General features: G+C 35.4%; 1 protein-coding gene across 2 annotated transcripts in view; it reads right to left on the bottom strand.

Annotated features, from left to right (window-relative positions):
- LOC125068276 (calcitonin gene-related peptide type 1 receptor) overlaps positions 1 to 23,697 on the bottom strand; it is a 72,192-nt gene that overhangs the window by 41,100 nt on the left and 7,395 nt on the right. For both annotated transcript variants that reach the window (XM_047677376.1, XM_047677377.1), the window contains exon 2: positions 20,291 to 20,339. The gene's annotated coding sequence lies outside the window, so the exon portion shown is untranslated. The remainder of the gene's footprint in view (positions 1 to 20,290; positions 20,340 to 23,697) is intronic.

The following is a 23,697-nucleotide window of genomic DNA, read 5'->3' as shown; positions in this document are numbered from 1 at the left end:
GACTTTTTAAATGTTTGTGCAAGGACTTTTTGACATTTTTATTTATTTTATACTCAGTACTTTAGTGATAATGGGGATTACAGTAGTTTAGGTTTTCGAATAAATATGCTTTTAATGTTTGAAGGTATAAACATTTTGCACTCGTCACAACATTTCTTCAGCCATGTCTTTATTTATTGTTTCTTATTGTTATTTCAATTCAAAGTATAATTTACAAATAACTAGATATACGTAAAGTTCCTTTGTCAGCACATCTTGAAGATTCAGTGAATGAATTTCAAACAACAAATAGGTAATTCTCAAAATACTTAAGAGCTTAACAATTACGTTAAGCCTTTTGTGAACTGTACTTAAACACTTAAAGAGACGTCAATTTAAGTGAGAATAAAAATGTCCATATTATAGCGTCTCTTTTCCAATAACTTGTAAGCTGTACGCAGTCTCAGTGAGACGAGGCTCGCGTGGACCGCAGATATGACGACAGTTTTTTTAATATCCCGCGGGAAGTTAACATTATTCCCGGGATGAGAACATTGTCTCCATGTTCGCTCACGGCTTGTGATACCGCGGCACTCTCATTATATGCTGATAACTATATCACAAATATCTAGTATTCCTATAAAAATATTTATAAAAATATTTTATCTTAGCGAAAGTTGCTTAAAGGAAAGTTTAAATCTAATGCGAAGACACCATAAGTAATTTCACGTTTAAGCACAATTTAGATTTGTTGTCATTGCAGATCCTGAAACAAAGAAGTTCAAAAGAATAAAATTTATAATCTTTTTCTATTCTGGAATTCGGTTAAAAATGTATGTGACTATATGCCAAAATTTTGAAATCCGTTGAGTCAATGTTACTTAAAAATGACCTTGCAGTATTTCACCCACAGATACCGATACCGTAAAGTCTTGAAAACGTGTGAGTTAAAAGAAGGGTCGAGTGGCAGACAATAATTAATTCAGGAGACTTTCAAAAGATACAATGACTTGCTTGCCACCTGTTGATTACACCCTTGTCGGCCCCTCTCCCCGCGCCCCCTTCAGCAGCTGTAAGGGTACGACACAAGATGCTTTCCATTTAGTTTAGTTCGCTCTTATAGTTTCTTATATTATCTCCTTTTCAGTTTCTTATAGGTTACAGAGTTTCGCCGGTTCTTCTCGGGTCTGAGAGAAACATTCTTTCTGAATTGGAGGCAGAATTATTGGGATAATCATTACTTAAAGTTTGTCCCAAAAATTCCACCACATTTAATGCTAATACCTATATTGAATAAACATTTTTGACCTTTGTCGGCTGGTTGTGCTTTATTAGCCGCCTCGTACAATGCACTCAAGAATTATTCTACCACCAGATACACGTGTTTTGCTTTGTTCCGGCATGAGTCGCGTTCGGCCGCGTAATTGCGGTGTGAGAATAGCTTTATAATTCTTTCAGTACTAGTCAGGGGGTCAAGTCGAGCACTTTTTTCAACGGACGCCCGTTCGTTTGCTTAATATTAAATAAAATATTGAATTATGTTTTTATGAAAGATATTAGAAAGGTCAGAGCAAACATTACATTTATTGCGATAACAAATCGTAATAAAATCGAATACATCGCAAGTTTATATTCAGACAAGCGTCGTAAGTAGAAAGATACATCAAATATTTTTATATCGTTCATAAAGTGTACCGCGGTGTATTGTAGTGGAAACTTGTCTCGTCCCTGCTTTATGTCAGCTTTTCATAAAGTTGGTTTATGGTTTAAACAATTTTAGATAAAACTCGGCTTTAAATAAAGGTCGAAGTAGTTCAATAGAGAATTTTCCTTCGAAAGAATTGAACTGGATCGACCTTTGTTTAAAAGGTTTAAGGTTACAAATCTGCATTTTTAATTTTGATCTCGTAGCTGAGAGCGTGCTCCAATCGCTTGACTGAATTACAATATCGCAAGTTAAATATTTGAGCTATTTGAGCGATATATTTAATTTTGTTCACCTTTATTTTTCATTAGCTGTCTTCGACTCCGATCGGAGAGGCTTTCTGATCGTGTCGATACAACGTAACCCGAGCAAGTAAAATGTCTCTCAAACACGTTAATAACACTATCTCGGCCGATTTTCAAAACCGTTGTTATCAAAAGATTTATATTGATAACCATTATTTCCCTTCTCCATTGACCGGTTGGAAAACTTTCTAAATAAATTATCATTTTACAGCTCGGCTTTTTAAGCAGAAATTGTGATAATACAAGCGACCCTTAAAGGTTATGTTATGGACAGTTGGTAACATTGATGGCGGAACAGCGGTTGACGCCTGATTTTATATTCACTTATTAGTGTTGCTAATTATTATTATTAATGGTTAAATCGCAGACTTAAATAAACGAAATAAATAAAACGGTGTTGAAAATTTTGAAATCGTACGTAATCCCACTGCGAGATATAAATCAGTAGAAATTAATTGTACACAAAATAATCTTCGTATATACTTAAGTAAGGAGGATCAGCAGAAGGCGGCTCAAACGAACAGTTTCTAATCTCATTCTACTTCAGTCACTTGTCGGACTCATTTACTGTTTATATTTTAATATGAAGGGATGAATGTACGAGGACAGATTAATGAACATATCTGGGGAAGGCTCATCGTAAGCCATGGGTAGAGAGAGATTTGTTTTCTTTTCGTTTGTACCTCGAACATCATCACTTGCGAGATGGTTTCTGTCATAGAGAAATCGAGATACTTTAGACGGCGCTCGAGTTGTATTTGAATAATCCAAAATTATATGTAACAGTATTAAGTAAACTGGCTCCGCGTCCGTAACGCTCCCAGTAACAATAATCCCATCAAAAACATAAATGTAAAAATGAGAGCCAAGTTAAATATTATGATATATACCTTGGTTGTTGTCTTCAACGACAAAAGAAGTGAGATCTAAATTTGTGCCAAGTTAAATAGTCCTTTCTGAAATTTATTTATAACTACATAAAATATCATTTCTTCTTATAACTTGGGGTAATATATTGTTGCCTAAGGTCTGACTTGGCTAGTTCTTATATGTTTATAAACACAAATTGTAGTTTGCGTTTAGAATAACAAATTATAACTCAGAACATCTAAGAAGAATGGAGGACAACTCAGTATTGCTTAGTTAGTATTAACGTACATTAAGAGCTGCGACGGTCCAGTCACCAGAAAACATGAATCTTAACTAGATATTGCGAGTTCATATCCAGACAAGTACCATTGAATATTTGTGTGCTTAATTTGTGTTTAAAATTCATTTGTAACAGGCTTGCAACTTACGAAGGCTATAATATAATTCGTATATGAGAACTAGCCAAGTCAGACCTTAGGCAACAATATATTACCCCAAGTTATAAGAAGAAATGATATTTTATGTAGTTATAAATAAATTTCAGAAAGGACTATTTAACTTGGCACAAATTTAGATCTCACTTCTTTTGTCGTTGAAGACAACAACCAAGGTATATATCATAATATTTAACTTGGCTCTCATTTTTACATTTATGTTTTTGATGGGATATCACTACTTTTTGTATATAAATTATTAGTAGGTACTTATTAATAACAAAATGAATACCAAATGGTTTTTGTTAAGCTATTCTATTTTCTTATGTTTACGGGGTATAATTGTCTTTTTTTTATACGTTCTTATTTTTCTTGTAGGTACCTCTTAAATGTTCGAGTGAATTGCTCATTCAGTGTCCGGATATTTTTTACGCGTTTTCTGTTTATACTTAATTTGCCCAAGTAGGGGTGGTATAATGTGTGCAGACGGTTGTACTCTACAATAGAGCTCTCTTGTGTCTTGATTTGACTTGGACCTAAATTGATAAGATGTACTCCATCTAAGTTTTTAACTCTAGAGAGGCCAACGTAAGCCTGCTCTTTACTTAATATAGAGGAGCCTATGTCGAAAAGAGCACCATCAAGGCGAAGGCCTTGTGATTTGTGTATAGTAGTAGAATATGCTAAGCAAATAGAGAATTGTTTCCTTTGAACATATATGGACATTACTTAATATCTGTAACTTGGTGTGGCTTCTAGTTCGCAAATTAAATTATGTTTAAATTGAATTGTTATTTTACGTGCGCTATTGCTGTTGTCGACGTCCTCAATGTACTTTCTCTATTTTTCCATTGGATCCATTCACCAGTCCTTTGCTGACATCAGCATGCTCGCTCGATACTGTTCTTCCAAGCAATAAGGATCCCCGTTTGTAGCGCTAGAGTACAAACTTAAATCATTCCAGTTACGATATACATACTCTACTACAGTCTCACGAAACCTATTTTATTGTTGTATACTAGTATACTCAAACAAAAAATATGCAGTCGAATAGACTAGGCAGCTTCCATCGGAAGGCATTGAAATAATTCTTATGAGTGCGGTTGCCACTCGCTCAGACACGTCCGCGTTAAGGTTTAATCACAACGCTTCTATCCCCCTGCTTCGGCGTCACGTTACGCGCCGTGTACCGAAATGCCTATTATTTTATTTCTTTGAAGTATATATATATAGGTTTTGCACCATTGATGTGCGCTAAATGCTAGTTAATAACGTAATAAATACCAAAGTCGGCTATACTAATAAGTGATAAAATGGAAATATTTGGATTTAAAAAACTTAAGGGTGGTATTCAACTTGTTATGTATTCACGTGAAGACCTTAAAATCCACATTAAGACCGGCTGTCATAAGTTTTGATTGCTGGTTCTTACATCATTTTTTTTATTATTACAGTTATTACAGGAACTAAGTATATAAGTGTTCCTATAGACCCAATAAAATGAAAAATCATAATAAAATGATAAAAAATTACCAGTTTCAGATTTTTTCCTTTATATTGGCCTAATTATCTACCTGCATACCAAATTTGAACTTTCTAGGTCACCTGGAAGTAGGATATAGTTTTGATCTATAGGTCAGTCAGTGATAAAAATGACGATTTTTAGACGTTAATATCTAAATAACCATTTGAGATGCGTTTATGAAATTTGGAACACATATGTATCTCGCGAGTCTCAATATATGAGCCAAATTTGACACATTTATGACAAATAGTTTATGAGTTATGAGGAGGTCAAAAGTGGCTCCAAATGGTTCGTGTAATATTACACACGGTGCTGCACGCCAGTTCTGTTACTAGAACTTGGCTGACACGCTACCGCGTGTCTAGATAATCGTCATATTTTAACAAATTTAGACAAACTCACAATGACACGTGCAAACCTTTCTTATGCGTCACTCCGTCTCTTAGTAAAGACCGAATGAAAAACTATTTGGTGGTTTTAGCGCTTACTGCATTCGAAGAGATAGCCAGACAGACATCCTTACATAAAATTAATAAACGTTTTACTTAAATCTAAACGATTTGTATAATGAAGGCAATACCCGTTAACTTTATTAAGCACACGTTATGTTTTCTGACAGGAATAATGAGCTGAGCGGAAGCTGAATAATAGTTTAGTTTTAGTTTAAAATGTTAAAATGTTAAACAGCAACCTGTTTAATTTATCGCAGTCTTAGTCTCGCACGATTAGTCTCGCTTCGGACACGCGATAACCGTCGACGATTGAGGTCAGGGAGTCCGATTGGCTGGGCTGTGCCGTTTGTTAAAGTTTTCATACAGAAAAGACCACTCCTCCATACCACTTTTAAAAATTGCATTTAGTTGAAATTCGTTGATTTCCAAACTCCTTATTATATTTCCTCATATTTCTATGTTAGTTAGTACTTCGATTGTAATTTATGTCTATAAGCATCAATTTCGATGTTAAGCACTGTTTGATTGCGGTTCTATAAACATACATACAACATAGGCTTGGTTTACATTCATAAAATAAAATCACATTTTAAAGGAACACATACATACATACAAGATCTTGTAGACGTTAAAACGTTCTGTAGATATCATCTCGCTTAAAAGAAAGCGATCCACTTCTTGACAACGTGACAAAGAAATGCTGCGCTGGCCATTAACGAGAGCGATCCTTGCGATATTATTTCAAGACGTAATGCCATCTCCATTGTGTTCCTAAATCTCGGAGCGGAACAAAAGCGATCGTATATCGGAAACACATCCCAGTAGCCTGCCGAGTGGCCGCGTGCTAATTACTGGTCGACACATACTGCATGTGTCAGGTGAAATTTTAACACATGATTGCGCAGCCAGCGCGCCCGGGAGCTTAAAGAGGAGAGGTTTGTGTTATTCTACTTATATAATTTTATTATATTGAGAGATAAATACCAATATCTTTGGTGTAACGCATTTGCCGATAAATCTCTTATTCAATACCGTGTTTATTAGGCGAGGCCTCCTGTTAAATATTAGTAAGTGAAAAAAGAAATTTTGAATTTGACTCTGTTAACTAAACAAAGCATACCTTTAAATGAATACACTAAATTCATACTGTTTGTATGAGACGAAAATAAAAATCCTTCACAAAAGTTTGATACAATAAACAAACAAATAATAATATTCATGTTATTGTTATGAAAATGATAAATTCGTTTATCATTGTTTTTGTTACTCGATTTAGACATGAAAGAGTCCAAGTTTGCAATCGCTCAGTTACGGGAATCAGTGATCTAAACGAAAACAAATTTAGAATTTTAATGAGCAGTTGTAAATTAAACTCCTCCGTGATGACGAATAGCGAGAAATAGTCGCTTCACGACCGACGAAGTCAAAAACATACAGCCATACTGACATCGGCCACGAGTTACGACTACCCGACGGCCGCCGACGCAACTGAAGCGTTTTATATGAAGTCTTTTTATATAGTAAAGCAACTACGATTGCCTTGTGTTCGCATACAACGGGATACTGGCGGGGATCTCTTTCCTTACATATGTCAAGGTGTCTTGGGTGTACGAAGACATTGTTAATATTATTATTACAAATGTTAATGCAATATAAGATTCGTAGATTTATCTTTTTTACAATATTTAAATTTATTAGGTCGCGTAGGAAACAGACGCAATACAAGAAACCCGATGATGTGATTTGGTTTGAGGCTATATAAATCTTTCAGTTTGAAAAAGTAAATTAGTTTTCACAAAACTCGTAGACGATAAAACAAAATAAAATGCTTTACTTAGTTGTGAGCACCTTGCGGTTCGTCTTACATCGAGAGTTGGTTAAAGTTTAATCCTCGGGTTTGCTTCAGTAATTGGCGTTGCTTCACAGCGGGGCCTAAGTTACTTTAATACTTTGTACTAACACAAACATCGATAGTTCGCTCAGGAGTTCATTCCCAACAGCGTGTGGACAGCGGTCCCATATCCTTCGCGTGAAACATGTTACTACGAAAAAATATTTAAAGACAACTAGTGATTATCCTAGTGGTAAAGGGGAGAGCATTTGAGCCACCTGATGGTAAGCGATTAAGTGAATCCTTTTAATAAATTTAGTACAATTTTTTAAGAATTTGATTATTTTCTGAAGAATTGAGCTTAAAAAATGAAAACAAAATGAAATATATAGATATCATGATCTCCCTTTATTAAATGTCTAGCTGGCGAACTGCCGTTGGTCGTTTAAATGTTTTGAAACATTGTAGCGTGTGTGTGTGCGTGACTGTGAGCGGTAGCGTGTGCTCCACTCGAGGTTTGATAAACACAATTTGCGAGAGACGCGTCGAACATGAGCTGACTAATAAACAACATTCCTTCCAAAATTGAAATACGATATACTTATGGATTTGTTGACATTCGGTAATAAAATAAAAATATGTTCATAATATACCATGTTACGTCGATTTGAATCGAACGCTGCGGCGACAAGGCAATTGACATATTAAAATATTCAGCATATAAATAATAGGAATAAATATTTCAATGAACCTTTATAATTTATATAATGAGCTTAATATGTTACATTATTAGAGTGAAGTCTCAAATCTTCAGTAAAGTTCAGTTCCGAGATTTAACTGATTTGTTGGGTTTTAAGGCTGCAGACTCGGAGGTCTTTAGTTCAAAGTCCGGGTCAGTAAATAAATATTAGGTTTAACAGTAGTGCCGCTCATAGTAGTAATAGTTGTTAGGGTGAGACCCGCCGTGCCAGTAAATATTTTGGTCTTGTATCTAAATTATGTCCGAAAATGTCAAATTGCTGAATTTGTGCAGGCGTCGTATACACAATTAGTAAGTCTTCGTTGAGATTGGCTGCTGAGACCAAAGTCGTACGAAAGAATCAACATCGCCATATAAAAAGTTATCACAGGCCGAATAAAATATATTTGCATTGCAGGTCATTATCAATCTACGTACCGAGGTGTACTTTATTCGACGAATATTGAGTCAACGAGATGAGTAAAGTACATTCTACCAACAAGTAGGAAGCCGTAAAGACACTTCAATTCTGATAAATTCAATTTTCCTAACACCGCTCTCCGGTCGCCGTCGCTTGGAGACACGAACGCATACGGTTTTATATCACTTGTCACAACTCGCATAAAATTATTTTATTACTTTGTGGACTTATTATCTAAATAAGTTGTAAAGTAAAATAATAATAACGTCCTCGTGATTGGTTTTCGGCCTTCAGAGAAGATAACATAGTGCAACCTTCTCTAGTGATACGAGATGAATCTTAAACACAAATTAAGCACATGAAAATTCAGTGGTGCCTGCCTGGGTTTGAACCCGAAATCATCGGTTAAGATGCACGCGTTCTAACCACTGGGCCACCTGTATATCTCACTTAGAACTATTAACAAAAAACTAAAACTATTTAGTATCAAAGGTGAATAAACTCGTGTACTGTAATTAGAGACACAAGCAATATATCAATTTCGGTTCCATTGTTCCGTATTGGTTACTATTATCTTGCGACATCTATGATTATTAACGACCGCTTTCGGGCGGTGATAGTGATAAATCTAGTGTATCACTAGATTTATCTGTGATACACTAGAATTAGCTGAGGAGTAGCACCTGTAATTTTATTTTGTAATTTTATTTAGCTCCCAATTATATAGTGGTTTATGGATCATCATTTATTTTTATATTGTACACATTTCATTTATGTGATTACGATTTATTGTTGACCCAAGTTGATCGCGGGTCCTTCCAGAGTATCTATCAATAACTGTTAATCATTTTTGTTGAAATTGAACGTTAGGATTGTGTTTGTTGTTGCCTAATGTTGTATTTCTTTAGATTTTAGTATGGCTATGTTTGTTCGTAACTTCAATATATTATCTGCTGTTGAAATAAACTATGGACATTGTTGTCAGTTGTGCGCTTGGCGCAAGTCAGAGTGAGGAAATCCACGCCATGTTTATTGTTACCTGTCAAAATCTTTTCAAGAATGTAAACGTTATGAAATTTGAACTTTATGATGAGAGAAGCTTGGCTGAGCGCCAGTGCGTCTATCGGACGCTAAACTTTTACTAGCTCGAAGGCGCCATCCCCATGGACACATGTTCTGCAGCGATAGTCTTTCGATCGGCGATCAGGCGATCATGAAAACATGAAAAACTGAAGCAACATTGCTAATAAACATTGCTGAGGCAATATTCCGAAATATTGAATCTTCGATGTTCAACTGTTCTACTGTGTTCAAAGCAAAAACTATCATTAGGTAATACTCAGGTAATATTTGCACGAGAACAATAATGCACAGATCTAATTTATAAGCTCTGCGAAAATAATTCTGCAGAACTATTGGCACGGAATTCGTGTAAGAGGTGTAACGTGTTCTCATCTCGCTGTTGGTATACATAATAGAGGATGACTCGCAGATGACAGTTCGGCAGGTGCCGCCTGAAACACGCGAAGTTTGCGTAACTTTCATTTTCTACCCGAAACAAATATGCAACAAGTTGTTTTCAAGATCAGATTCTAATAACATATTTTTGTCAAGAGATTGACGGTTATCTGAGCGAGCCAGGTTCGACTTAATTTTAAATGCTCCGTGAACAGGAGTAGTCATTCGTAATTACTTTTATTTCGTACGTCATTGTATGTTTGTTCGTTTAACTTCATTAATTCAGAACATGTTGTGAGAGAGTTGTTCAGCTTATACTCTCGGCTACTTTTCACTTTTCTTCAACAAGCCTTACAAAATACATTTAAAAATTAAATTTAGCATGAGTTTACCTTGAACATCATCAGTTTTACTGAATTGAACGTAAAAGGCTAATGTTTTATATCTCGTCGCTCCAGCCAGTAGAACGTGCTTCAAATGCCCCCATTTGTCGCGTCGCGTCGTCTCGGCGGAGGCAAGTAACGCCGCGTCACTCGAAATGAGACAAATAAACGTCACAACTCAGAAACAACATCGACTAAGTACGAATGCTTGAAATTACGCAAAAAGTTTAATAATATTTTTAATAAATTAATAATTATAACTTACAAGACACATATTATATAAAACGTCGTTGACCTCGTTGACCTACAGAAGTAAAGCATACTATAGAACGCTGATGCCTCTCCGTTCAAGGACAGGGTTTGGAGCTACGACAAACCGCTGGCCGCGTGGTGGTTCGTCGTAGTCGTATGAGGGATGAATAGAATTACTTCGGAAACATATGATTATAACCGCTGCGTTAATTGTTATTAATTACGTACATTCGCTGGGGCTCCCCCAAATCTGTATGGTCCTTCGGGGCCATATTGGTTTAATTATCAAAGTATATTTTGAAAAATACATGGAAACTGCCAATGTGGTTATTGTGCCTCAGTCGAAACTACACGTTTGACATTTATTTAGATTTATTTAGTTTCACCTTTACTAAAAGATTTTAAAAATTAAATAGAACCTAATCGTAGTGCAGCGCGCGAAGACAAAACCGCAAAATGAATATCAAGTACAAGCTAGTCCTTTACGTTACGTTTCACGGACGGCCGTTATGAAACCATTAGCATTAGCTACTCCAATTGCAGAAGCATATCTATTATAAAGGTTTTGTAAGACGACAATAGCTTCAATAATTGAAGAGAAGTAATTTCAAATCCCTTATTATTTTAGCGACCTTGTAAATTGCCTCGCCTGCGCGTAGCTATTTGTTGTAATTCTACTTTACATATATTGTCCTTAGTAAGTTGATAAATAAATATCAGATGTATGTCACAGGAGACTCACAATGAGGTTGTTCAATAATTCTTTCATATAACGAGCAGTATTTTTCTACAAATGTGAAATAAAGTTGGACATTTCCGCAGTCTACCGCTCTGTGTGAGGACTCCGTCAACAGAGGCATTCCATTTCAAAGCGGAGGACGAACATTCTACAGCGGAATTTATTTTGGCCTCGAGTCATTCACATTAAGTTTCCACGTTAACTTGTTAAATTGTGAATTTAAACGAAAAAAAATAAACGCTTACAAAATATTGTCAATTATACATTGATAAATATTACGTTATATTTAAAAGTAGAAAATAATAATTTCAGAGTGTTTCGGATCCACACAACTGAGAACTAAGAGTCCTCGTGACGTGGCCTCTCTCGCTGGAGCATTAAGGTCGAACGTAAAACACCAATAAAAACTTAATTGAACAAATGCCTGGTACTAGAATGTCGATGGGCTCTATGGATCGCTCTAGAGACTCGATAGTCCGAGGTCAATATCAGCAATTCAGCATCAAGTATAATTTTAAAATTTACATCCCTTACATTGCACGTAGAGTTATATAGGTACATACATTAGTAATGACTTTATGTATTTTAATTGAAGTCCAGTCTCGTAGCGTTTTGTTAGCTGATGTATTGTGATACTGTTTTAATATTTTAAAGGTTCGCCATTCACACTGAGAAATATTGAATTTTTGAACTTGTATATTATTACAAGTTTACGAGTATTAATATACTATAAAGAAGCACAAAATGGTTTGGTCAGGAGTTTTAAGTCGACGACGCAAACAGAAACATAAAACACGAGGAAGTGATGTCGAATTCAAAGTATTCTGTTCAAAAGCTTTGACCTGAATACTCGAAAACATTGTGCCGCGCTCACCGCCGGAACTCGCAGAGAATTTTTAAAGTATCTTAAACATGAAGTTAAACTTTCTGATACAACTTCTAACTGTTGCTGCATACTTTGAGTTCAATTTGTAATTCGGTTACCGCGAAAAAATAAACGAACCGCGGAAAACAAAACAAATCCAAAATAAAAATTTTATCAAAAGCACAGTAAAAATACGTATTAAATATCTACTTGCTTAAGGTAATATTTAGCTTCAACTGACGTGCTCGGTAGATCGATAGGGTCGTCCACATCAAAGTGTTACCGTCCATTTGTCCGATGTCCGTTTTAATCAACTGTTCGGCGCGAGCGGGCTCGGCTCACAGCGACGTTGACTAATAAACGAGGGTGATGGCTTAGGATTAACTAACAAGTAAGCAAATACTAATAACTGCCAGAAAATGCCACAGCTGATCCAAAGCCTCCTCCTCCGGTAAGATGGATTGTAAAACTGTTTAAAAATAATTAATAAAACTTGTATTTCCCTTACATTAAATACGAACTTTAAAACTCCTCACCTAATTTTAAGGACTATCTATATAGACGAAGGATCTAACTATATAGACGCCGTTAATGTGCACACGCGTGCGAAAGCAGAAGGCTGGAATGGCAGCCCGAGTAAAGAGCTTATAAAATTATTTGAAGGCTTTTTCCTTCAACTTTAATATTGCAGCTCCTTTTACTTTTAGCCGTAAAATATTTGAAATGAATTTAATGTTAATAGGATGTGAGCAGTTTATGAGCAATTTCATAAAGATCGGTCAAGAAACTACAGAGACCCTCTCATCTATCAATAATCATTAAGAATTATCAACTATAATAGGTAATTATTGAGAGTTAATACGGACAAAAGTACAATGCGTATACTCTTACAAATAATTCGAACTGTATCAATATCATCGGGAATACTCTCATTACAATCGCACAGCGAGACACGTCGCTGCTCAATATTGACAAGCATTTGCTTGAAACATTTATTGAATTGGGTTTTAATTGAAATTTCAAATAAAATGTATAAATTTTAGAAACAAAATTATACGTGATCATATTCATAATATTCTTTATTCGAGTGGACTTTTTTAAGCACTTTTGACGTTACCGCCGTTTCTGAATGTATATTTTACCGAGAAGAAGCGGCAACAAACTCAGTAATTACTCCTTTCTCAAATGATATACCTAGTGCTATATAACTTCCAATAATAACACTTACGAACTAATCTCCAAAAGTATATAACGCAGTCGCTAAGTTCCATAACATTAATATTTGTATGAATAGGAATTTTATCAAAACAAAGCAAATTTATTAAAGCAAAGAAGTCATATTCAATAATTCTGAATGCGAGAAAGAATCACGAAAGAGTAATATTACCGACCTTTTAACCTTTGATGGTCGGTTTATTAGCTCCCATAAAGATGAAAGGCCGAGGAGAAGTTGATGGTCATATTCTAATGTCCGCGATAAAAGATGCTATTACGGAGAGGACTCGGCTGAAGGTTACAATAGTGTGCTGCTGTGTAGATGTGTCGACAGCATCGAGTAAACGAATATATACAGTATAACCACTGATATCGGTCACTTTAATGAATGAGCTGTTCAAATCATTAATATCGTCGTAAAAAAAAGTGTTCCAGGCTGAATATTTAAAAAATATACGATCAACATTTACGAGGAATTTCTATTACTATCTCCTACCTCTAGTTATTGTGTGCGTTTGTGTTAGACAGCGGTAATTATAACGAAGGCGACCTTTGTTTTGCTAAACGGCCCGTACACCGTTGACCTATGACGTTTGTAATATTATGTGCTGTTTTTAAAACATATATCAATTTCAAGATACAAGAACTAGACGCTAAATAGTACAGAATCCAAATTAATTTTCCAATACAAAATTTAATTGAAAGTTTTCCAATAGCAATAACCAAAGTAAGTTTTTATTACGAGGCGTTCGTACTCGGGACGATATTTACGATTTTGATAAAGAATTCCATTGTTTTCATTTTTTTATGGAAAATAATTCTGTAATTCTTTATTGATTATTCATAATCTGATGAACTTCAACGGCTTTTAAGCTAAATTTCAATAAGACTGAAGCAACGATAGTTCATACAACAAATACGGTGAATTTAAATAAAGTGAATATTTAATATTATATCAAAAGTTTTTGTAACATAGTTTTGCAATGTTTTGTTTACTGTAGATATTATGTTTATTGTAAATTTAAAATAAGCTAAAATTTTGTGAAGATTACACTAAACAAGGCAAGAAAACTTAAATTTATTAATTAATTTCGCCTAAGATTCTCGCATCCACTGGGCTATCTCGACCAAATGATCTTTAAATGTAAAGCAAATATCAAATATCACTTAGTGTTATTTTGTTAAATTCAACGAGTTATCGTGCGCAAAAATTACCGCGACCCGAAGTGACACCAGCGAAACAATAACACTAGACTCGGGGAGCCGGAGCTGGAGATGAGAATCGCACTCGTACTGATTTATAAAGGGCTATTTACATTAAAACAGGCGCCCATCTGCATTGTATGACTCACACTACAAAAATACTAGAACCTAAATTTATAGACACGTAGGGCCTCCGAGGTCCGTCCTATATCGAAACCCTGACCACACCAATGACTATACGCATAGTATATGGTACATACCTATATTTTTTGGGGACAATAGATAATATATTTAAGAACACAGACGACCTATATATACTTTGAACATATATCTTCGATCGTTCTTTTGATCTGTTTCTAAGCCGAACAAATACTGCGTATACTCATTGCGTGAAGATACACTCATTGTGTCGGTGACATTCCCAGCACTACACCATCGGGAGAAGATTTTCCACCTTTTCCTAGCATAGATATGTATTTAATGATTTATCTATTTTATATTTATATTTTTATTATTCATTTATTTATTTATATTTATAGATCTCATTATCCCATAGTAATGGGAAACCACGCGCGACCACGTTTCGTGACAGCAAAACTTTAAAGGACTCGCTGCGAAAGTGCTGAATCGTTTAAATGACGCAAATTTTCGTAATTTCCTCTTGTAAGCGGTTTTTATATTTATTTTTAATGAACATAATGGCTCGTAGTAATAACGTGATTTAAGTGTATAATATGAAGTGATAAAAACAATTGATTTAATTGTAAACAAATCAAGCTCACGTGTACAAATGGCGGTTTCATGTAACTCAAAGGTTGAGTATTATATTGGAAACGCCGACTACGCGTCGAACATTACCCAATAATTTCCTTTCAGTGAGCGCATCGAATATGCAGCGGACATTGTGCAGTCAGCGGACCGACTAATGCGGCTATTTCGCTATCATAAAGCTTGCATAATTAGTCGTTATTTGTGTTTGGAACACTTTAGAAACTAACTTTTGCGTCCGCTCCTTTATTAGTATTATTGTTATATTATGTTTTGGTATTTGATGACTCCGTTTCATTCTTATTAATAACGAATTTAGTTGTATCATAAAGATTGATGTGTACAAACTATCCAACGGCTGTCCCAGTACCTAATTCGCCGTCGCGGTCACCGCTGTCGTTGCATTTGAAAGACAACCGCTTAATATATATTATATTTTTTCACATAACGTTTTTCAATCAGTCATGAGTGGTCAATGTAATAAGCGAAGTGTGTATTTTTGTAAAAGAAATAAAATTTAAATGTGAAATAGAAAATTAACGTAATTTTAGACGTACTACAACGCACAATGAAGGCCTTGCCAAATTATTAAGCGTACTATGTTTTCATTACTATTACCCGAAGTAATTTAAATATATTTAGAGGTATGGGGTTGCAAACGTTAAAAATATAAAACAAAATATATATACTGAAGAGAATTATAATATTTTCAATGGCTTGTGTTGTATGATTCTATAATAGATCCCTTACAATAACCAAACTACTTCCTCTGTAAAAAACAATATTTTATATAAATTGTGTATCGTCAATTATCAAAATAAAAAAAATAACTAAAATATATGCAATAGCGTACTTAACTTCTTTAAATATTCATTTATCCATTTGAAAATTAAGAACCTTAATATAATTTAATTAACCCTTAATCCCTTACGTGCCTGTTTCATATACCTACATATTTGCTGAAATTTATCGTATCTGCAGGTCGTAGCATGATATATATTTGTGTTTTATTACCTTAACGAATAAACGGACTATCTAATGCAAAAATAATTATTCAAATCAAACGAGTAATTCCTCAGATTAGTGCTTTGAAAAATAATTAAGGTTTATAATTTAAATAGAAATGAAGCGAAAATGTTTGAAATTAATAAAAGTAGAAGCTTCCTGTGTTAGCATTTCACAAAAGTATCGAATTCAAAATGTTTTATGAACAAAACAAACATCTAAGTTAAGCGAAAAGTTAATTAAACTTCGAGTAATTAAACTTTTAAAAAATGTTGAGTGGACAACACTTCCAGACGCCATTATCGCGCCAAATTGTAAACGAGTTGAACATTCAGCGATACGAAAGCTATTCGAGCTGACAGTCAATTATATTAATTACTATCTATCACCTTACCCTCTTAGACTAAGGGTTGTTTATAAAACTTTTAATAGAAAAATCAAAACATATACAATGGAGACACGTTCGTTTTGTAAACTTACAGATGCGTGTCATTATTATGTGAAATATATTTTACAAAGTCTCATATATGTGTTCGCCAGTGGTAGACCTCTTTTTACTTTGTTAATACCCACTAAGAAACCAGCATCCTACCAGGAGCTCACCTACGTCATCCTCGAGCTCGCGCTCGGATTGTTAGCTGTGCGAAACTACGCAATGATTTACACGAGCTCCTGAGCCGTACAGTTGGCGCCCCTTTGATGCTCTCGGCGATCAATCACTCTGTTGATTTATTTTAGATTTTATTACAATGTGCGCGGTGCTGTTAGCTGATTGCCCGTGAAAGATTAACGCTTTGCGAGACGTGTGTCGGCCCCAACACGCGAGAAGACTTGTTACGAAAACCGTGACTCGTCTGTCGCATTGTTAATGAATTACATTTTAAGCTCAACCTTAAAATAAATAGCTTATATTTTAAAGTAGGTCGTGACATTATATCGACACTCGTAGGAGTTATATCGGTATGAGCTCATTTTAAATTCCGTCAGTTATAATTTATTTCTATTATACATTTGGTCTCTTATTCTGGTGTGCTCTGGAAAAATCTTTATCCATCTCGAATTAAATTTGTAAAAATAATAGATCTGTCAATGTTATGGCAAACGCACGGGGACGTTCCCGTGCGAGGTGCAGCGCAGAGGATTTTTTAGTGCCAAAAACATTCACAACATTCCATACAATGAAAAAAATAAAATAAAATATCCTGCGCTCGAAAAATGCTTTGGCTTTAAATTTCTAAACAATCAAAGAGCGCATATATTCGGTCGTAACACACGCACCGCGACAAAGCGCTTCTCGTTCCCGCCGGCCTCGTGTTCCCAAAACCTTTGCGCCTGATTAATGTTGTATTTCCATTGCTTTTACAAGAAAACGTCCACAGAGAATAACCTTAATAAAAGTAACCGATATTGATTTACGATGTATTTCAATTTTAGTAGTAAACTCTGCGGAATATTTATAGTCAGTAAATACATTACAACGGAAGCCAATACAATGTAATTGTAGTTTAAGTTAAATTAAATATAATTTTTATGACTTTGCAATAAACAAACAAAAACGTACAATTTAGGCTCATTACATATACATATATATTTTAAGCTATTCATTCAACTTTATCTGAATAATGAGTTTAATCATAACATTTAATTAAAAATATTTCTATGTAATATTGACTTCACTAATATCCGCCATTTCTCAATACATTTCTTATCGGTGCGCGTTGAATATCAATAAACGACGTGCTGAAATTAAGATAGATTTAATCATTTCGGTGCGTCAGCTGTAGGAGCCAAGTATGCAATATAAAGGCGCATTACCGCGACCCGACTCGTGAAATGACGATAAAAACGTAATTGAACAAATACCGAACGATATGGCCAGCACCCCCGCGCCGCGCAGCCCCCGCGCCCCAGCATTAGCCAGTTTAACTAAGCCGCACGTTCGCGTGGACGAATCGATATGTCTACTATAATCTTATAATTATTGTAATTGTTTGGAAGTCATTAAGAGCCCGCGCTGCAGTTTTGTGGCAGACTATTTTCCAAGCCCTTAACCTTAAGAGGTCTTAATGGACATGAGGTTAAGGTCTTAACCAAAAGAACGTGACGATCCATTAACGTACCGGATATTCATGGATTGTTATGTTATTTTATTGTCCTTTCGAAATTGTATCGTATGCCACAGCTTTAGGAAATGTTGTATGACAAGACTCGTTGTACGAGCACATTGTAGTGGCGACAATGCACCATGAAAGGTGTTCAGTTCCGGTCATTAGAAGGGGTACCTTTAATTTGACAATTTTGTTTAAGCTTCGAAAGCCTGTCTAGCAATGTGAGGATCGCAATTTTAATCCTTTAAAGATATAAACACAAATTTGAAGACAAGTCAACAGTGTCGAATTCATGGCCGCAGATTGTACTCGGGACAGACCTTCACCGTTGAGGTCAAACGGGAGGAGCGCGAGTCGCGACTCGGTTGCAGCTCGCAATCGTCTTTGATTGAGCGACGCGTCGCGCGTTACTATCACGAGTACGTACTCGGTCATTACTGCTAACATTATGGGATCTCTATTTCGCGGCATTAGGCATTAACCAATACTCAAAAAATTGTACTCGTTTATTTATTATAAGATTTAAAATGAACAAGTGATTTTATACACTGTATAATAGTATTTTGAGCAAATTGTGACTCTACATAATGTTAAAACAAAGTTATCATTAATTGTTAGCACTTTAAGTGGAATAATGGTGCAATTGAAAAACAATTCTTGCCATCTCCGCTACAAATTGCGAGCCGCAGGAATTTCAGCCATTTCAGCTTGTTTGAGTAGACTATGACTTACGCTTTAATAAAATTGACAATATAGTAAATATTCGGCATATTGAGATTTGCTAAGGGCTTGTAAATGTCTTTTCATGAAAAATAAAACAATATCTTAAAAGTCTTAGTTTTTAATCACTCATGCTGCAGCTCGGTGTGATGATGATGTCGTCCTGGATTTAGAGACAAGACAGGACAGTCACTGTTTTTATCCAAAGGGTAATCCAACACGAACGGAAGTGCAAGGCCAAGGGCTTAAGGGTGTGGGCACTGCTAACTTCCAAATTCTACAACGTTACGGAAAATTTCTTATCCGAAAATCTCGATGAAGCAACGACGCTAAGTCGCTCGACTCGACGGCGCAAATTTTATCATTTTAATATTAATAAAAATAATACTTTTATTCGCAAAAAGGAAATTCATTTATAGGCATTGCTATTGACTTGGGCATCAACTATTGTTTTGAAAATACGCTTGTCTGACGGAGCACGCAAATGATGGATTGGTTTTAACAAACGACATCGTTGGAATTATTTTCTCGTCGATATTACTTTTGTAATAAATAATAACTTACCAACAAAGATAAACATTAAGCTGTAACTAAATGCTGAAACAGAAACAGAAGTAATGGCTGTTTTTATGTTTTTAACCTAGCTATGGAGGAAGTAAAACCCATTTGCATGTACTTAGTATATTTTCATTGTCAGTTTTTGAACGTTTCATTTGAGCGAGACGAGAGCTTTGAAAAATATCTTATATTTTAGTCCGGAGATATTGAACTGCAAATAGTGTAAAGTAGTGACCAGTAAGTATACCACAGCTGGGTTGAGGATTAGGCGCTTTCTTAAGTCGCTGTATATGAGAAAATTCAGTGGTGCTTCTTCAGCTTTGAACTAGCAATCATCGGTTGAGGTTTGGTTGCGTTAACCACCGCGCTTCCTCGACTCTCTAATTGTTTAGTACTTCCTTGTTACTTGTAATATAAAACTCATAACTAATTTAAGCTAAAGCAATGGTCATAAAAGATTATAACATCCTCCATATTATGGAACTGCAGTTCGTCCGACATACGCAGTTTTTCGCGACATTGTGTTCGTGACAGTGCAAGATGTAGTCGTTGAGGATGCTGGAACTATCTCGAATGTATAAAAAGTACGAATTAATTGTGATTAATCTAGCTGTGCAAGTTGTGTCAAGGTTAAACATGTTTGTGACGACTGCCTCATTTGATGTTAATACAGCTTAATCGACGTCTGCCCGATAGATCGAATATTATCAAGCAAGTGCTGTTGATATTTGTTTAAGTAAAATTGTAATGATTACCTGATTGTAACTCTGATGATAACAGCATGTGCAATGGAAGATACTAGATCTGAAACCAATAAAACAATGTTAATATCAAATTTATATTTGAATTCTAGTGGACTAGTGGAAAGCACCACCTTTTTTGTGCTTACTTTGTGTTTATTATCATTGGGGAACGGCGCTGAAGAAAAACAGCGAAAAAAATATTATAAAGTCATCATATTGAAAAATGTAATCGACAATTGATAAATTTATACATGCGGTACATTAAAAAAAAAACTGTTTCTGGAGGCTTAAATTCCTTACGCTTACGATAAACGACGATTTCAACTCCGGAGAATCATTCGCAGCCGGTTAAAAATCATATTTTAGAGAAATCTTTACGGAATTGTACAGATTTACAGAATGTAAACGCATTTATAAATGTTAAAAAAAGAGTAACTACTGAGCTTCTTGCCGGTTCTTCTCGGTAGAATCTACATTCCGAACCGGTGGTATCTTCACTTAATACAGCTTGTTAAATGACGATTCAAAAGCCTACTTGAATAGTATATTTTGAAAAAAAAATTCTATATATTTTGTATATCCATATATTCCGTTTAATATGAAGTTGAATTCGGAACCAAAGCGACTATAGAAGAATACAAAAAGCTCCGGAACGAAAGTTCTTGAAATTTTGAAAGTTTGAGGGAGTGTGGCCCGTATTACCACTAAATATCTTATATTAAAGTTGAGCGTAGTTGAGATATTTAAATCAAACAAATATGGAACATAAAAATTTCATTAATTTATACTAACCTTTATACTCGCAAACGATGACAAATTATATCTAAGCCAATAAAGTAAACGAATAGCTTAATCAAATCTAATTCCAATCATAATTTCACCGAAAAGTAATTTAATATATGTATATTATTATTTAAATTAAAAGATTTAATTTAGCAACACTCTGGGAAGTAGGAAATGAGTTAACGGAACGGATTTTAGCGAATAGACATTTATGAAAAATTAAATTATAAAAATAATGTATAATATAATTAAATTTTAAATGTAGCAAAAAATACACAAAAGTACCGCTGTTGTTCTGGCGGTTCTCAGGTCTGGGTAGCTTCGTTTCCGTAACGATGTGAGTTTTCACTTTGAACGTCAATAAGTGAGTGTGAGTTATTTGAATACTATGGTGCAGTTCAGGTTCACTGTTACTTAAACTTTTATACATCCAGTAAGATGTATTATCTAAGTAGTGAAACATGTCGGTTCTAAATGCGCTCGTGTTGATTCATACGTGCATGGGAAGTAGTGGCACTGCGCTTAATGGAAACTATTTTAATAAGCGCCACAAACAAAGTGGCAAACGGTGCCAATATAAGCTGACATAATACACACACACAGACACACATACACACATACATATAGTAGAGTGCAATAGCGCGGCCGCTGTGGTCACGTCGACGGAAAGTGTTTGCACTCGTACTCTATATAATGAATAAAGTTTTGAAATTATTTTTTACAACGGGACTTCATTCCGCTTTCGTAATTATTATCAAAGCAATTTTTTATTATGAAATTCCAACGAAATATTTATTCGAATAGTTCGAGGTGTCTGAATATCAAAGTAATACGATGTTGTTTATGCGATTAAAAACTATAATTAGACATTCTAAAATGTTAATGATAATATTAAGATTGTAAACTGAAAAGATTCCGTCGTAAAAATAAATTAACGCTCTATGTTCATTTCATGTAGACGGCAGAAAGTCTAGTAAATTAGAGTCTCGTGGAGCTAAAAATAGCGGGTCTTCATTAGCTACTGTAGCAATTCGAAATTGCCCTTTAGCGGTTTGTATAGGATGGAGTCTTAGTTACGGAAAAACATCTCGGTTCCGCCCTCTGTGAGAGCACACCACCCGCAGGCCGACTGCCCTGAAACAGGTTGCGCTCAACTCAACAAAGTGCATGTTAAAACTACATCAGAGTCTTTCTCAGCTATTATAAATCTTTATAAAAAATACCAAAGTCACGAATAATATATTTTTTATCAACAATTGAATGTTACAAATGGCTACGGATACGTATCGCTTTACAGAGGGCTGGTTCTTTTTTTGCTCTGAATTGAAATACAACCGGGAAATGTTGCCAGCCATCTTGTCCCCGTTCCACGCTGTCATGTTTCGTACAGTAACTATTTTAATTAATATCTGTATATAGTTAAGTCCTTAATGTTAATAATTATACTGTAAATAAAGCATTTTTTACAGACTTTTAACATTCCGCTACTATTCAACCACTATAAGTAGAAACCCACCTCACCTCATCTCATATCATTTCTCGGCTTTACTCTTAGTAACATGCGACGTCGTAGTAAAATTATTATGAGAATATATTGGAAATAGAGAGTCGAAACGAAATGATCTAAATGATAGTTATTACGAAATGAAAATCGGTGCAGCGAGTGACGTTCTTAGTCAGCAGGATAATTTTAATTGGGAAGTGAAAAAGTGCAGAGACGATTATCAAATCTAATATTACACAGCTATCATTTTATTTTTGGTTTTCGTAATATTTTGAAAACATACAGTATTAAGGAAATCATAGCATTTTTTTTATTCAATTAGTATTTCCAAGGCAGCGAAGACGCGACACCGCTTGCTATACAATAGGTAAGACACCACACACCAGAGCGTACGTGGGAGCCGCTTGCGCTTGTATGCAGACCGAGTGTCGCAGTAAAACCTTCTCATAGGATCGTAAAACTCTAACTGAGCCCGGACTATTATTTACTTCGCGCCGATGCTCGTGATTTAATTAGTAAATCCGTTTTATTACGTTTGTATTCCGAACGTAATAAAGTAATATTAAAGTCGAATTTTATTGAAACCGGGGAGAGGGGGCGTTGGGCCTGGTGCTCGTGGTCAGAATACCCACGAAATGAGTTTCATTTAAAGAAAATTATTATTCATATGCATGTCAGTCTTTATGGTATTCGTGTAAGTTTGGGCCTTGATGCCTGAAAATAATAGCCGTGGGAGACCAGAACTGCGAACACAGGAGTACTCTCTATTCCATCACTCTCATAAGCCGACGGGCCGCGCAGGACTAACGGCTTTACGTGTGCACTGAGTCATGGGGGTGTATACACTTCCAACTTCCAGATTCCGGGCTATTACTGAGTAGTTTTCGACAGAAAGACCCAATAACTTCTTATTGATCCGATCTGGGTGTTGAGCCCAGTGCCTGAGGATCTGTGATCTTATCAAGCCAATAGACTAACGAGACAGACAAATAAAGATAAATTTACTCGTCGGCATTGCGGTAAATATTGTATACGCTATAGCATGCACCTACACTACGAGCCGACACCGCCGTCAAAACGCTGGTAGGCCACTGGTACTTTTAGTAACCGAAACCGAAGAAAGGATTTAAAG

The sequence above is a fragment of the Vanessa atalanta genome, chromosome 13 (assembly GCF_905147765.1).
Source record: "Vanessa atalanta chromosome 13, ilVanAtal1.2, whole genome shotgun sequence".
Taxonomy (NCBI): domain Eukaryota; kingdom Metazoa; phylum Arthropoda; class Insecta; order Lepidoptera; family Nymphalidae; genus Vanessa; species Vanessa atalanta.
The sequence above is the reverse complement of the archived record's forward strand: the minus strand, read 5'-3'. Positions and strand labels throughout refer to the sequence as shown.